A 14351-nucleotide genomic window follows, 5' to 3' on the forward strand; every position below is an offset into this window, starting at 1 on the left:
TAACTGCAGAAGGCCTGTTGGCCCATACGAGGCATCTCCTATCTATAACCACCCAATCCCACTCATATACATGTCCAACCCGCGCTTGAAACAATCGAGGGACCCCACCTCCACCACGTTACGCGGTAATTGGTTCCACAAATCAACATAAGAACAAAGGTAACTGCAGAAGGCCTGTTGGCCCATACGAGGCATCTCCTATCTATAACCACCCAATCCCACTCATATACATGTCCAACCCGCGCTTGAAACAATCGAGGGACCCCACCTCCACCACGTTACGCGGTAATTGGTTCCACAAATCAACATAAGAACATAAGAACAAAGGTAACTGCAGAAGGCCTGTTGGCCCATACGAGGCAGCTCCTATTTATAACCACCCAATCCCACTCATATACATGTCCAACCCATGCTTGAAACAATCGAGGGACCCCACCTCCACAATGTTACGCGGCAATTGGTTCCACAAATCAACAACCCTGTTACTGAACCAGTATTTACCCAAGTCTTTCCTAAATCTAAACTTATCCAATTTATACCCATTGTTTCGTGTTCTGTCTTGAGTTGATACTTTTAATACCCTATTAATATAAGAACATAAGAACAAAGGCAACTGCAGAAGGCCTATTGGCCCATACGAGGCATCTCCTATCTAAAACCACCCAATCCCACTCATATACATGTCCAACCCGCGCTCGAAACAATCGAGGGACCCCACCTCCACAATTTACGCGGCAATTGGTTCCACAAATCAATAACCCTGTTACTGAACCAGTATTTACCCAAGTCTTTCCTAAATCTAAACTTATCCAATTTATACCCATTGTTTCGTGTTCTGTCTTGTGTTGATACTTTTAATACCCTATTAATATCCCCTTTGTTATGTCCATTCACCCACTTGTAAACCTCTATCATGTCACCCCTAACTCTTCGCCTTTCCAGTGAATGCAACTTAAGCTTTGTTAATCTTTCTTCATATGAAAGATTTCTAATTTGGGGAATTAACTTAGTCATCCTACGCTGGACACGTTCAAGTGAATTTATATCCATTCTATAATATGGCGACCAAAACTGAACTGCATAATCTAAATGGGGCCTAACTAGAGCAAGATATAGCTTGAGAACCACACCAGGTGTCTTGTTACTAACGCTGCGATTAATAAATCCAAGTGTCCGATTTGCCTTATTACGAACATTTATGCATTGATCCTTTTGTTTTAAATTCTTACTAATCATAACTCCCAGATCCCTTTCGCAATCCGACTTCGCAATCTCAACACCATCTAGCTCGTAATTCACTTAGGGTATATTACACTAACAGTAGAAGTCTAAGAAACAAAAAAAAAAACGATTTAAATGCTCTTGTCTGCACAGAAAAAATAGATATTATTGCACTTACCGAAACGTGGATGAATGTTGAAAATAGAGAACTATTAGCTGAATATCAAATAAATGGATTTAAACTATTTCACACTGATAGATATATTAGACGAGGAGGGGGAGTAGCCATATATGTTAGGGACAATTTGAAATGTAGTCTCAAAGAGGGAATAAAAACTGAGCCACACACAGAAACTATTTGGATAGAATTAAACGAAAAAGCAAATAATATTATAATAGGAGTTATATATGGGGGGATATTAATAGGGTATTAAAAATATCAACACAAGACAGAACACGAAACAATGGGTATAAATTGGATAAGTTTAGATTTAGGACAGACTTGGGTAAATACTGGTTCAGTAACAGGGTTGCTGATTTGTGGAACCAATTGCCGCGTAACGTGGTGGATGTGGGGTCCCTCGATTGTTTCAAGCGCGGGTTGGACAAGTATATGAGTGGGATTGGGTGGTTATAGATAGGAGCTGCCTCGTATGGGCCAATAGGCCTTCTGCAGTTACCTTTGTTCTTATGTTCTTAAGTTCTTATATAGGCCACCAAATTTAGACAGAATGGAAGCAAAGCATCTATGGGATGAAATATCTAGAGCATCTAGATCTAACAGTATTTATGTCGTGGGTGACTTTAATTTTAGCGGAATAAACTGGGTGAACAAAACAGGGAATAATGAAGCAGAAGATTTTCTAGACTTAATTGACGATTGCTTTGTTACGCAACACATTAAGGAACCAACGCGGGGAAATAATATTTTAGATTTAGTGTTAACTAACAGGGAAACACAAATTAAGGACATGGAAATAGGGAGTGAGCTAGGGAACAGTGATCATAAAGAAATCAGATTTATCATAGAATGGAATAGATCTGCAGGAGAACATTCTGTTAAAGTGCATGATTTTCGAAAAGCTGATTTCAATAGCCTAAAAAATTTATTGGGTCAAATAGATTGGAATGTCTTGGGGATGGGGTGTGGGCTAGACGTGAACCCAGCGACAGGTGACGGAAAAGGGGATTTCGATGTGGATTCAAAATATAACCTATTTAAAAATATTCTAAGCAAAGCCCAGGAATGTAGTGTACCATATAAATTGAACAGATCGAATACTAATGATCCAAAGTGGATAACAAAGGATCTATAGAACCTTATAGGTAAAAAGAGAGCGTGGTTCAAAAGGATTAAAAATGGGGAAGTTAGTTTAGAACAGGAATTCGTACAACTGGTTAGAAATGTTAAAAAAGAGATAAGGAAAGCAAAAAGAAACTACGAAGTTCATAAGAACAAAGGCAACTGCAGAAGGCCTATTGGCCCATACGAGGCAGCTCCTATCTATAACCACCCCAATCCCACTCATATACATGTCCAACCCACGCTTGAAACAATCGAGGGACCCTCCCTCCACCACGTTACTCGGTAATTAGTTCCACAAATCAACAACCCTGTTACTGAATCAGTATTTACCCAAGTCTTTCCTAAATCTAAACTTATCCAATTTATTCTGAGGAAAGTGATTGAGGAAAGATATATACATCTTCCGAAAGTGGTTATGCAAGACCTTGATTAATCCTGTCCCATCTGGTCGGTCTAATGTGCGGATTACAATTCTGTTTATTTGCTTATATGTGCTTTAAACAGCCTTGTTTTGTTTTGATGTTTCTTGATGAAAGAGTCAATCGAGCTATGCCAACATATACTGTCTCTCATTTGACCTTAGTTGGTGACGTTAGTTGTTCATCCTGAACAACACGATGAACAATGTAGGAATAATAATAATAATAATAATAATAATAAAATAATAATACAAATAATAATAATAATAATAATTAAAATAATAATAATAATAATAATAATAATAGATTATTTAGGAAAAAAGTATATACATACAAAATGAGTTTGTATGTGTGCAGTCTGTATTTAGTACAATGGAACAGTGTATATTCAGTACAATGTAACGTTGGGGCATCGTAGCAGACACTGGGGCACCGTAGCAGACGTTGGGGCACCGTAGCAGACGCTGGGGCACCGTAGCAGACGCCGAGGCACTGTAACAGACGCCGAGGCACCGTAGCAGACGTTGGGGCACCGTAGCAGACGCCGAGGCACTGTAACAGACGCCGAGGCACCGTAGCAGACTTTGGGGCACTGTAGCAGGCGCTGGGGTACTGTAGCAGACGCTGGGACACTGTAGCAGACGCTGGGGCACCGTAGCAGGACTAATGCTAGGGGTGTAACGCCCGACTGGTAAGAGTTTCCGGGAACTGGGAGGGCGCTATCTGAGGTACACAGTTGACCTCCAAACGTATACAAGTCGACCCCTTGTATATCCTGTGTGTTCACCTGTGTTACCTGTCCCAGTCTCGCCTTCCTGAAAACGTTCACTGAGTGGAGGAGGAGAAGCGGTCTTTTTTCCATTTCATTGTGTGTGGGCGTGTGTTGAGGCCAGCTCCCGCCTTCCCCTATTGTGGTGAGGCCAGTTCCCAGCATTCCCAGCAGGTGGGGCGTTGGGGTAGGGCCAGTTCCCAGCAGGTGGGGCGTTGGGGTAGGGCCAGTTCCCAGCATTCCCAGCAGGTGGGGCGTTGGGGTAGGGCCAGTTCCCAGCATTCCCAGCAGGTGGGGCGTTGGGGTAGGGCCAGTTCCCAGCATTCCCAGCAGGTGGGGCGTTGTGGTAGGGCCAGTTCCCAGCATTCCCAGCAGGTGGGGCGTTGTGGTAGGGCCACCCCAACCTTCCTCTGGAAATATATTCCCCTCCCACCCGTCCAATAGATATGTCATCCTGTGGTCGAGGTCAACAGCAATGATTACAATGGTAAAGTTGTATGGCATAGGTACATATATTGGGGAATTGGGTAGCACTAGATACAGTGCGAGTTTCAATCACTAGGTAGGAAACTATGAAGATGAGATTAGATAATTTTTGGTTTTATTTTTGAATAAGGCAAAAGTTCGACAGCTTTTCAATTCGTTAGGGAGTGAGTTCCATAGACCAGGTCCCTTTATTTGCATAGAGGGTTTACACAGATTAAGTTTGACTTTGGGGATATAAAAGATATATTTATGTCTTGTGTGGTGATTATGTGTTCTATTACATCTGTCCAGGAAGAGTTTCATTACAGGGTTTGCACTTAAGAAAAGGGTTTGGTAAATGTAATTGGCACAAGAGAATGTGTGGAGGGAATTTATGTCTAGCATGTTTAGGGATTTAAACAGGGGGGGGGCTGAGTGTTGTCTGAAGGCAGAGTTTGTTATTGTTCTGATAGCAGATATTTGCTGGGTGATGATGGGCTTCAGGTGGTTTGCAGAGGTTGACCCCATGCACAGATTCCATAAATAAGATAGGGATAGATTAGTGCATAATATAGTGAGAGGAGAACAGAGTAAGGTACATAATATCTGATTTTAGAGAGTATATCAACTGTTTTAGAGACTTTCTTAGTTATGTGTTGTATGTGGGTGCTGAAGTTGAGTCTCTTGTCTAAGTATAGGCCAAGGAACCTTCCATAATTTTTATTGCTGATGTTAAAATTGTCTATCCGAAGCTGAGTACATATAATGTTAGCTTGAAGGCCGGGCAGGCGTGTTTAAAACAACTTGCCAACAATTTGTTAAACTAAGCACCAGTATCGCCAGTAACTTGTTACTAGCATTCAAGTTCAAGTAAGTTTACTGAGAAAAGAAGGTACATCTCAAAACGATTAGAGTAGTTTAGGTTATTTCTACCCTCCTTTACCAGCCCTGTAGAGCTGAGAGAGGACCCCTGCAGATTGAGATTAGCACGCTTGAGCTAAGCTTGGCTCATATATCAAGTTCAAACGCCTTATATGTTTTATGCCACCGGACCATCCTTATAGGGCGTACATGCAGTCATCACTTGAGGCGTACATAGTCATCCTCGGGCACGTACATGGAGTCATCCTTAACAATGCTATTAGAAGGAGGGAAAATGGTTGTCCTGGGTGTGAGGTGTACCGCACTAGGGGGCTGTCGGCGCTGCTGGCCCAGTCTGTCCTGGACCAGCGTGCGGGGAGGTGCTCCAAGGAACTCCAGTACCGGTACCTGCTCTCCTCCGGTCCTCCTTCGGTCCAACTAGTGTACTGGTACTTACCTCCACTTACCGGGATAGTGTGCATACTGACACACGCAAATTATATACAAAGTTTTCATGGGAAAAAGTGTGAAAATTTTTGGTTTGTTATTGAAAAGTTAGGAAAGTATATAACCCCTTGTCTTTTGTACTTCAAATACTTTCCTGGTGTTGATAAGTGTCGGTGAATGACAAAGAGGTTTGAAGGGTCGTTGTACCTTGACGAAAGTGATTGATTTGTTTAATTCTTGTAATGCTGGTGAGAATGTCCACCCAGACAAGCTATTGAAAACATTATGGTTTCTCGGGGTGATTACTCCAGAGGTTTCTTGGAATATATATATACTTATGTTAGGATTTAGGTTGGGATTTACGCCTCAGAGAAGGTACTGAAACCGATTAGGTAAATCTAGGTCTTAATGTTTCAAGAACAGAATCCACGAATCGTTTTAGATCCATGTTCCAAGTTACTGCTGGCAGATAGACAAGAGGAAACTGTCTATCTGGGTATATTATTATTATTGATTTGATTCCATAGAAGAAATATTATTAGTTGAAAAACCTTACTGCTAATTATCTGAGTTACTGGTTAACAGTTAAACCAGCTCATGTTGAGTTATGATAGATTATATTTGACTTAAATATACATTTTGTTAATTAACTATTTTGGAAAGAAGTTAGAAAGTGCAACAAGGAAGTTGGGCGGAAAAACTAGTGGTAATATATATTAGGTTGGTGGAGTGTGTGGGAGAGTTGGCAGTATGGGTGATGTGTGTGGGAGAGTTGGCAGTATGGGTGAGGTGTGTGGGAGAGTTGGCAGTATGGGTGATGTGTGTGGGAGAGTTGGCAGTATGGGTGAGGTGTGTGGGAGAGTTGGCAGTATGGGTGATGTGTGTGAGAGAGTTGGCAGTATGGGTGATGTGTGTGAGAGAGTTGGCAGTATGGGTGAGGTGTGTGTGGGAGAGTTGGCAGCATGGGTGAGGTGTGTGGAAGAGTTGGCAGTATGGGTGATGTGTGTGGGAGAGTTGGCAGCATGGGTGATGTGTGTGTGGGAGAGTTGGCAGCATGGGTAAGGTGTGTGTGGGAGAGTTGGCAGCATGGGTAAGGTGTGTGTGGGGGAGTTGGCAGTATGGGTGATGTGTGTGGGAGAGTTGGCAGTATGGGTGATGTGTGTGTGGGAGAGTTGGCAGCATGGGTAAGATGTGTGTGGGAGAGTTGGCAGCATGGGTGAGGTGTGTGGGAAAGCTGGCAGCATGGGTAAGGTGTGTGGGAAAGCTGGCAGCATGGGTGAGGTGTGTGGGAAAGCTGGCAGCATGGGTGAGGTGTGTGGGAAAGCTGGCAGCATGGGTGAGGTGTGTGGGAAAGCTGGCAGCATGGGTGAGGTGTGTGGGAAAGCTGGCAGCATGGGTGAGGTGTGTGGGAAAGCTGGCAGCATGGGTGAGGTGTGTGGGAAAGTTGCAAGCAAGGGTGAGACTATAAAGTTCCCTCGCCTTCCCATCAACTTGTACTGTTCCTCTGGGCTCCTCTAGCCCTGTTGCCTCTTAGGAACACTGTATATGCTGTCACTGGGCTCCAGTAGTCACGTGTTTGATATTATCTTGTGGTTTGTTTACCTTCAGCAGGCTATGTTATTTCTTCCCATTGAACATTTTGATGGTTCAGTGTTTTGTTAGCCAACTCGTCATCAGACCAAGTCCATTCCATCCAGCGGTCGACCTCTAAAGACGAATTCATCAGTTTAAACATGCTGTTCATTCATTATAGGAATTATCTCTCAAATATAAATTAATATTGTTATATATTAGCATACCGTGATTATTTAGGCATTAGTTACGTTATGTGATTAGGTTCTGTTGGCGATTATTTGTATTTGTAGTTCGCGGGTGAAGCATTTACAGCGTTGTGGTTCGAACAAAAGTCGTCAACGAAGCACCTGTTCGGAAGTGTTCGGACGTCATCAGGTCTGAGGACGCAGCCCGTCCTCCAAAGATCCAAAAGTGATTCCATGCACCCGCCAAACCCCCTGTTTATGAATGAAAAGCGGTTTATACACGACTCACAACTGCTGACGTTCGAACATATCCGGAACAAGTGCTTCACTGACCAATTTTGTTCGAATCACAACGCTGTAAATGCTTCACCCACGTACTACAAATACAAATAATCGCCAACAGAACCTAAACACCTAACCTAACCTATCCTATGCCTATATATACACAATATGCTAATATATTATAATATTGATTTATACTTGCGAAAATTCCCGTTTGAATGAACAGCATGTTAAAATTTATGAATGCGTCTGTGGGGTCGACCGCTGGATGTAATGGACTTGAGTCGAGGACGGGTTGGGTTTGAGAACGGGTTGGGTTATGACAACTTGAAGTGTGTGTTCGGAATACTCAGCAAATCTCGAGCACAGTATAAGTTTGTGATATGAAAAAGCAATGCTTGGTTGAAAACACCACGAAGCTACGAGAGTAATAGTTGTTTGAAAACATCACGAAGCTTTCGATTTCAGAACGCCATAGCAAGCTCTCTGCACAGCTTGTTAGCTTCTAGTTCGGTGCTGCCGTAACTCCAAGCTGCGCATCGTCAAACAAGATCAATACATGTTCGTACATTTACAAGTGCAAGGATATATTAAGAGTGTTTTCTCGAGATGTTAACCAATGAGAACGATAGTGTGGCTAGCACGACTCTCTAGAGAAGTGGCTAGTGTCTTCGGATAGATGTGAAAGAAACCAAATAACGAAGAGGATCACCACTGGCGTCCCTCCGCGCCCCTTTCCCGCGCTAACCTCCTCGCCCCTTCCCGCGCTAACCCCAGAAACAGAGCGAGTCCGGAGGAATCCTCACGGCATCTTGTGTTTACATAGTTGTCTGAAGAGTCTGGTGTACCTCCCAGGTGTCTCGACTCAAGAGAGGGTTCTTGGCGTTGGATTCTCCGTCTTGCCGGATGCATTCTAAGGAGAAGTAGTGCCCTTCACCTACTCATAAGGTGAGCGTGAAAGAGATTCTATTGTTATTAAGCTGTTACAATTTCTAATGCACTGTCTCGTAGATTAAATTTTTTATATTTTACGGCATCGTTCGTGTATTATTTATATCATTTACGACGTTGATTTTGTAAAGGGATTATGTTTGGGAGTTAGCCGCAATTCAGCTATACAAACTTGAAGCTGATTTTAATAAATTAGGGAATTATTTAATCTGTGAATGATCTTTTTATGTTTTTTTGCATGTCGGATCATAAAGCTCAAGGGATTTATTTGTGATTGCGTGTGTTTTTCTTCATGTTTATTGGTATAGCGTGTTTGATATCTTTCGGGTTTATGCCCGAAACGCTTTGCGTAATAATAATTAATAATAATAATTTTTATTTAGGCAAAGGTACATACATAAAGAGATTTTACAAAGTTTGTTGGCTTTAGAGATAAGAGCTAGTACATACAATGCCTAAAGCCACTATTACGCAAAGCGTTTCGGGCAGAAATAGTAATAGTGGCTTTAGGCATTGTATGTACTAGCTCTACCTGTAAGTCTACCAATCCTTGTAAAAATTTATTGTATGTATGTACCTTACCTAAATTGTATTGTATTGTATTGTATTGTATTGTATTGTATCTGGGAATCTGTGAGTGGTGTTTTAGGGAGGAGAGTGTGGTTGATGGGCTTTTTTTTTTTACAATATAAGTGTTGGGTCGTTGGTTTAATTTGACAGCTGTGAACTCCTCGTGATTTGTTTTTATAGTCTGTTACTGGTTTATGTGGCAGGTCAGCAGGTCAGCAGGTCAGCAGGTCAGCAGGTCAGCAGGTCAGCGTGGGAGATGGATTGGGCTTTGTTTTGTAAGGTAATTCTCTGCTTCTTGTTCCAGTAACAGTATTTTGCTCGTGTCTATGCTACTGGAAGTTACGTTTGGCTGGAGTGGGCTTTGTGTAAGTGTGCGTGTGGTGTGCGTGTGGTGTGCGTGTGGTGTGCGTGTGGTGTGCGTGTGGGTTGCGTGTGGTGTGCGTGTGGTGTGCGTGTGGGTTGCGTGTGATGTGCGTGTGGTTTTGTCTTAAGAATTTATTCAGGAGTCGGTCCAGTGACTTTCATTATATTGCATTTGCAATGCCAATTGATGAGTTTGGAGGCGAAATCTTCACTTAGTTGAGAGTTCTGAGTTAACGGATTATTGCCTGAGGCGTGTAGTATGGTAGGTGACAGGGGACACTTGTTAAGTGCGAAGCTTGTTGCTGGGTAAGTGGTGGTGGTGGTTGGTGTGGTTTGTTGTTTGTGTGCACTCATGTGTGGCATGTTGCTGTAGAGGTTCCTGCTGCCTGCAATGTAGGAAGAACATCTTTTGGATTTGATGTCATGGTCGCCTTCACAGTTTGAATATTCGAGGGTGTCTGAAGTGCATGTTTGTGTGTGATGGGCTTCTGAACAATTGCCACATTGGACAGTCTTTTGTTTATCCTCTTGAGATGTGGTTAAATTCTTTTCATCTGACGCGCTGGGATGGACGTGGTATGTATATTTCTAATTTATGGAGACAGCGATTAATCCAAACTCGATCTGGTGGAGGATCGTGAAGAATGGCAAGTGCCTGCATTACTAGGGGGCCGGATTCACTAAGCATTTACGTAAGTACTTACGAACCTGTACATCTTTTCTCAATCTTTGACGGCTTTGTTTACAATTATTAAACAGTTAATGAGCTCCGAAGCACCAGGAGGCTGTTTATAACAATAACAACTGTTGATTAGGAAGTTGTCATGCTTGTAAACTGTTTAGTAAATGTAACCAAAGCCGGTAAAGATTGAGGAAAGATGTACACGTTCGTAAGTACTTGCGTAACTGCTTTGTGAATCTGGGCCCAGTTCTCCATCTATTCTACACACAAATTCCTTTACTCTGGTCGTGAGGCATCTCCCGTCACGCAGGGTGCAGTCGCACCTCCACAGATCTCCAGTATCATCTCTTGATACTGGTAATGGCTCAAAAGGGTCACCACTTACGGACTATTCATGCCCGTGCCACCTTTTGGGTGGCTTAATCTTCATCAATCAATTTTTACTCTGAAGATTGAAATATCATGTTCTTGAAATTGTATTTAGATGTCTTCTTCACTAATGTCTAGGTCATGTAATAACAATTAATTTGTAATACATTATGTCTGGGGACAGGAAGACAGCGTATATTCATACATGATATTTTTTTATCGAGGTCGAAGCCATAAATACCAAAGTATTTGCATTTTATAAATCCAACCTGGGAAAATGATCAGGAGAAATGGAGGACGTTTAACAAGCCGTCGGCTTCCTGTTCTCATCGAGGCCACTGGAATGAATGTCCCTCAGGTAAATTCAGGTAAATTTCATTTATTTGATTTTATATCATGTGCTATGATATTAAATATCTTTGGAATTGCATTGTATATGAGGCTTTGTGTTCTCTTATTGTTCAAAAAATCTACCCACATTGTCTTCCCAAGAAATGATGAACGTTTTCAGAACAGAATTTGTGGTGGCTTGGTTGAGCGAGGGTTGGGAAGGTCTTATTTACTTCTTGACGGTAGAGCAACGGTCTCGCTTCATACAGATCGGCGTTCAGGCCCCGATCACCCAAGTGGTTGGGCTCCATTCCTTCCCCTCCCCTCCGTCCCATCTTCAAATCTCTATCCTGATCTCTTCCCAGTAACGGCTTGGCGCTTCCGTCCCCACCCTGATAATGGATAATTCCCTACCATTCTATTTGCCTTCCTGCGGCCGCAGCTGTGTCGGAAAGCGGCTTCGTTATTCTCCTCGGAGAGCAGAAGAACATCGTTGACCTCAACGCTCCCACGTGTCGTTGGGGCTTTCCTGGTTTCCGAGAGCTTTCCTGGGTGTTTCCGAGAGTTTCCAAGAGTTTCCGAGAGTTTCCAAGAGTTTCCGAGAGTTTCCAAGCGTTTCCAAGAGTTTCCAAGAGTTTCCGAGAGTTTCTGAGAGTTTCCGAGAGTTTCCAAGAGTTTCCGAGAGTTTCTGAGAGTTTCCAAGAGTTTCCAAGCGTTTCCAAGAGTTTCCGAGAGTTTCCGAGAGTTTCTGAGAGTTTCCGAGAGTTTCCGAGAGTTTCAGAGAGTTTCTGAGAGTTTCCGAGAGTTTCCAAGAGTTTCCGAGAGTTTCTGAGAGTTTCCAAGAGTTTCCAAGCGTTTCCAAGAGTTTCCGAGAGTTTCTGAGAGTTTCCGAGAGTTTCCGAGAGTTTCTGAGAGTTTCCAAGAGTTTCCAAGCGTTTCCGAGAGTTTCCGAGAGTTTCCGAGAGTTTCCGAGAGTTTCCGAGAGTTTCCAAGCGTTTCCAAGCGTTTCCAAGCGTTTCCAAGAGTTTTCGGCCGGAGTCTGGCTATGCCCTCCTCCTCCTCCTCCCTGACCCGTGTTTGTCGGTCGTCCTGTTAGTCATAAACGCACGTTAAAAACTATCAATATTTTTGTGTTACATGAAGATGGTCTTATGAGAGCACTCGGCGGGCCAGGTCTTCGGGGATCGATCTGGACCCAGTCAACCCTCATCTGAATCATCTGTGACGTTGAAAATTATAAGTATCTTGCAGTGGAGGCTATAACAATGCTCCCTTTTGTTGGGTTTCGCGCTCTGGCTTAAACGTTTAGTTAGTTATCGGACAAAGCCTGGCGCTTCAATGCAGAACTCGTCCCAAAAGTAAATTTCTTTAATTAAAGGCCAATAGAAAACGGAATGACCTTAAAGATTAATATTATCGTATATATATATATATATATATATATATATATATATATATATATATATATATATATATATATATATATATATATCGTGGTTCGGTTCTATTTACAGGTCAAGGGTAAATCAGGTGTCTTTGATCTTTTAGTAATTATTTACAAATAATACACGCGGGTAAAACAGTTTCAAAGGTGTTTTTGTAACATTGAAAGGGAGAGTAAAGCACTTTTCGAACGGATACAAATGTAATCAGCTGTGAGCCGTGTGTAAACGCATTCCATTCATAAACCGGGGGTACAGCTAATGGATGTATTGTTTGTTTTGAAGCTTAGCTGGTGTGTACCACTCAGTCCTACACCGGTGCTGTGTCACTCAGTCCTACACCGGTGCTGTGTCACTCAGTCCTACACCGGTGCTGTGTCACTCAGTCCTACACCGGTGCTGTGTCACTCAGTCCTACACCGGTGCTGTGTCACTCAGTCCTACACCGGTGCTGTGTCACTCAGTCCTACACCGGTGCTGTGTCACTCAGTCCTACACCGGTGCTGTGTCACTCAGTCCTACACCGGTGCTGTGTCACTCAGTCCTACACCGGTGCTGTGTCACTCAGTCCCACACCCGTGCTATACCTGCATGTACACATTGGAATGTTCGTTGGAGAACTAACCAATGTACTAGAGAAATAATTTTATAAATGCTGGGTATACTCAACAAAATAAATAAACATATTTTCTTAAATTTCCATACTATCCTGGCTACACCTGCCTGTACCCACACCTGACGTTTCCTGACCACATCTGACCCTGGCCATATCTGACTTTCCTAGCAACTTCTAAAATTTTCTGTAAACATTTGACTTTTTCTGACCACTTCTAACTTTTTCTGGCCACACCTGGCCCTTCGTGGCCACACCTGAACCCTCGTGGCCACACCTGGCCCTTCGTGGCCACACCTGGCCCTTCGTGGCCACACCTGGCCCTTCGTGGCCACACCTGGCCCTTCGTGGCCACACCTGGCCCTTTGTGGCCACACCTGAACCCTCGTGGCCACACCTGCCAGTCAAACCCTAATTACAACACCTACCCTCGTGAACAACTCTGGGTCTAGATTCATCAAGCTATTACGCAAGTATTTACGATCCTTTACATCTTATATCTGATGGTTTTGTTTACATTCTCGAAACCCTTTACGAGCATCGGAACTCGCCAGTCTAATGTTATGATTGCTACAAGCAGGCTCCGAGTGCTTGGCGAATCCGACTCCTGGTCTCTGCCCCCTCCTATAACTACCAATCACAGACCCATCACAGGAATTACACCCTCTTTAGAGTGGATCTGTATGTCACTTAGTCTCCAAGTCGAACTCTGTGATGACACTCGACTCTCTAGAGTGGCTACAGTGGCTTCTGGGGCCAGATTCACGAGGCAGTTACGCAAGTACTTACAAACGGGTACAATCTTTCCTCAATCTTTGACGGCTTTGGTTACATTTATTAACTAGTTTACAAGCATGAAAACTTCCCAATCAACTGTTGTTATTGTTATAAACAGCCTCCTGGTGCTTCGGAGCTCATTAACTGTTTAATAATTGTAAGTCACCAAAGATTGAAAAAAAATGTACAGGTTCGTAAATGCTTGCGTAGCTTCTTTGTGAATTTGGCTTGTGGTCTGGCGGACCAGCACAGCGAATGAAGGGAAAGGGAGAGGATGAGGGGAAGGAAGGAAGGAAAGAAGGAAAGAAGGAAATAAGGAAGGACGAAGGTGGTTGTAAGAGTCAAGAGGGAAGGTAGAGAAGGGACGTTAAATGCGAATTGAGCCGTAGGTGAGCCGTCAGCTGTGAGGGAGATGATAGAGGTAACGTTTAAAGTAGTGGATGAGTGATATGGTGTGAGATATGATGAGAGAGGGGGGGGGATGGTGATGGGGGGATGGGGAAGGGGGAGGGGGGTAGAGGGACGTGTAGGGTCCGCTGGAGTCCAGTCAAGTCTCGCGGGTATTTTGCATATTTCTCATTACCTTGACAGAATGCCACACGCAGATACAATTGAATTGCTTTTCCCCCCTTCACTAACCTACTGGTAGTACTACTACCGTCCAGGCACTGTCCAGGCACTGTTCAGGTACTGTCCACCCACCGTCTAGGCACTGTCAACCTAC

The sequence above is a fragment of the Procambarus clarkii genome, chromosome 94 (genome assembly GCF_040958095.1).
Source record: "Procambarus clarkii isolate CNS0578487 chromosome 94, FALCON_Pclarkii_2.0, whole genome shotgun sequence".
In the NCBI taxonomy this organism is placed as follows: Eukaryota; Metazoa; Arthropoda; class Malacostraca; order Decapoda; family Cambaridae; genus Procambarus; species Procambarus clarkii.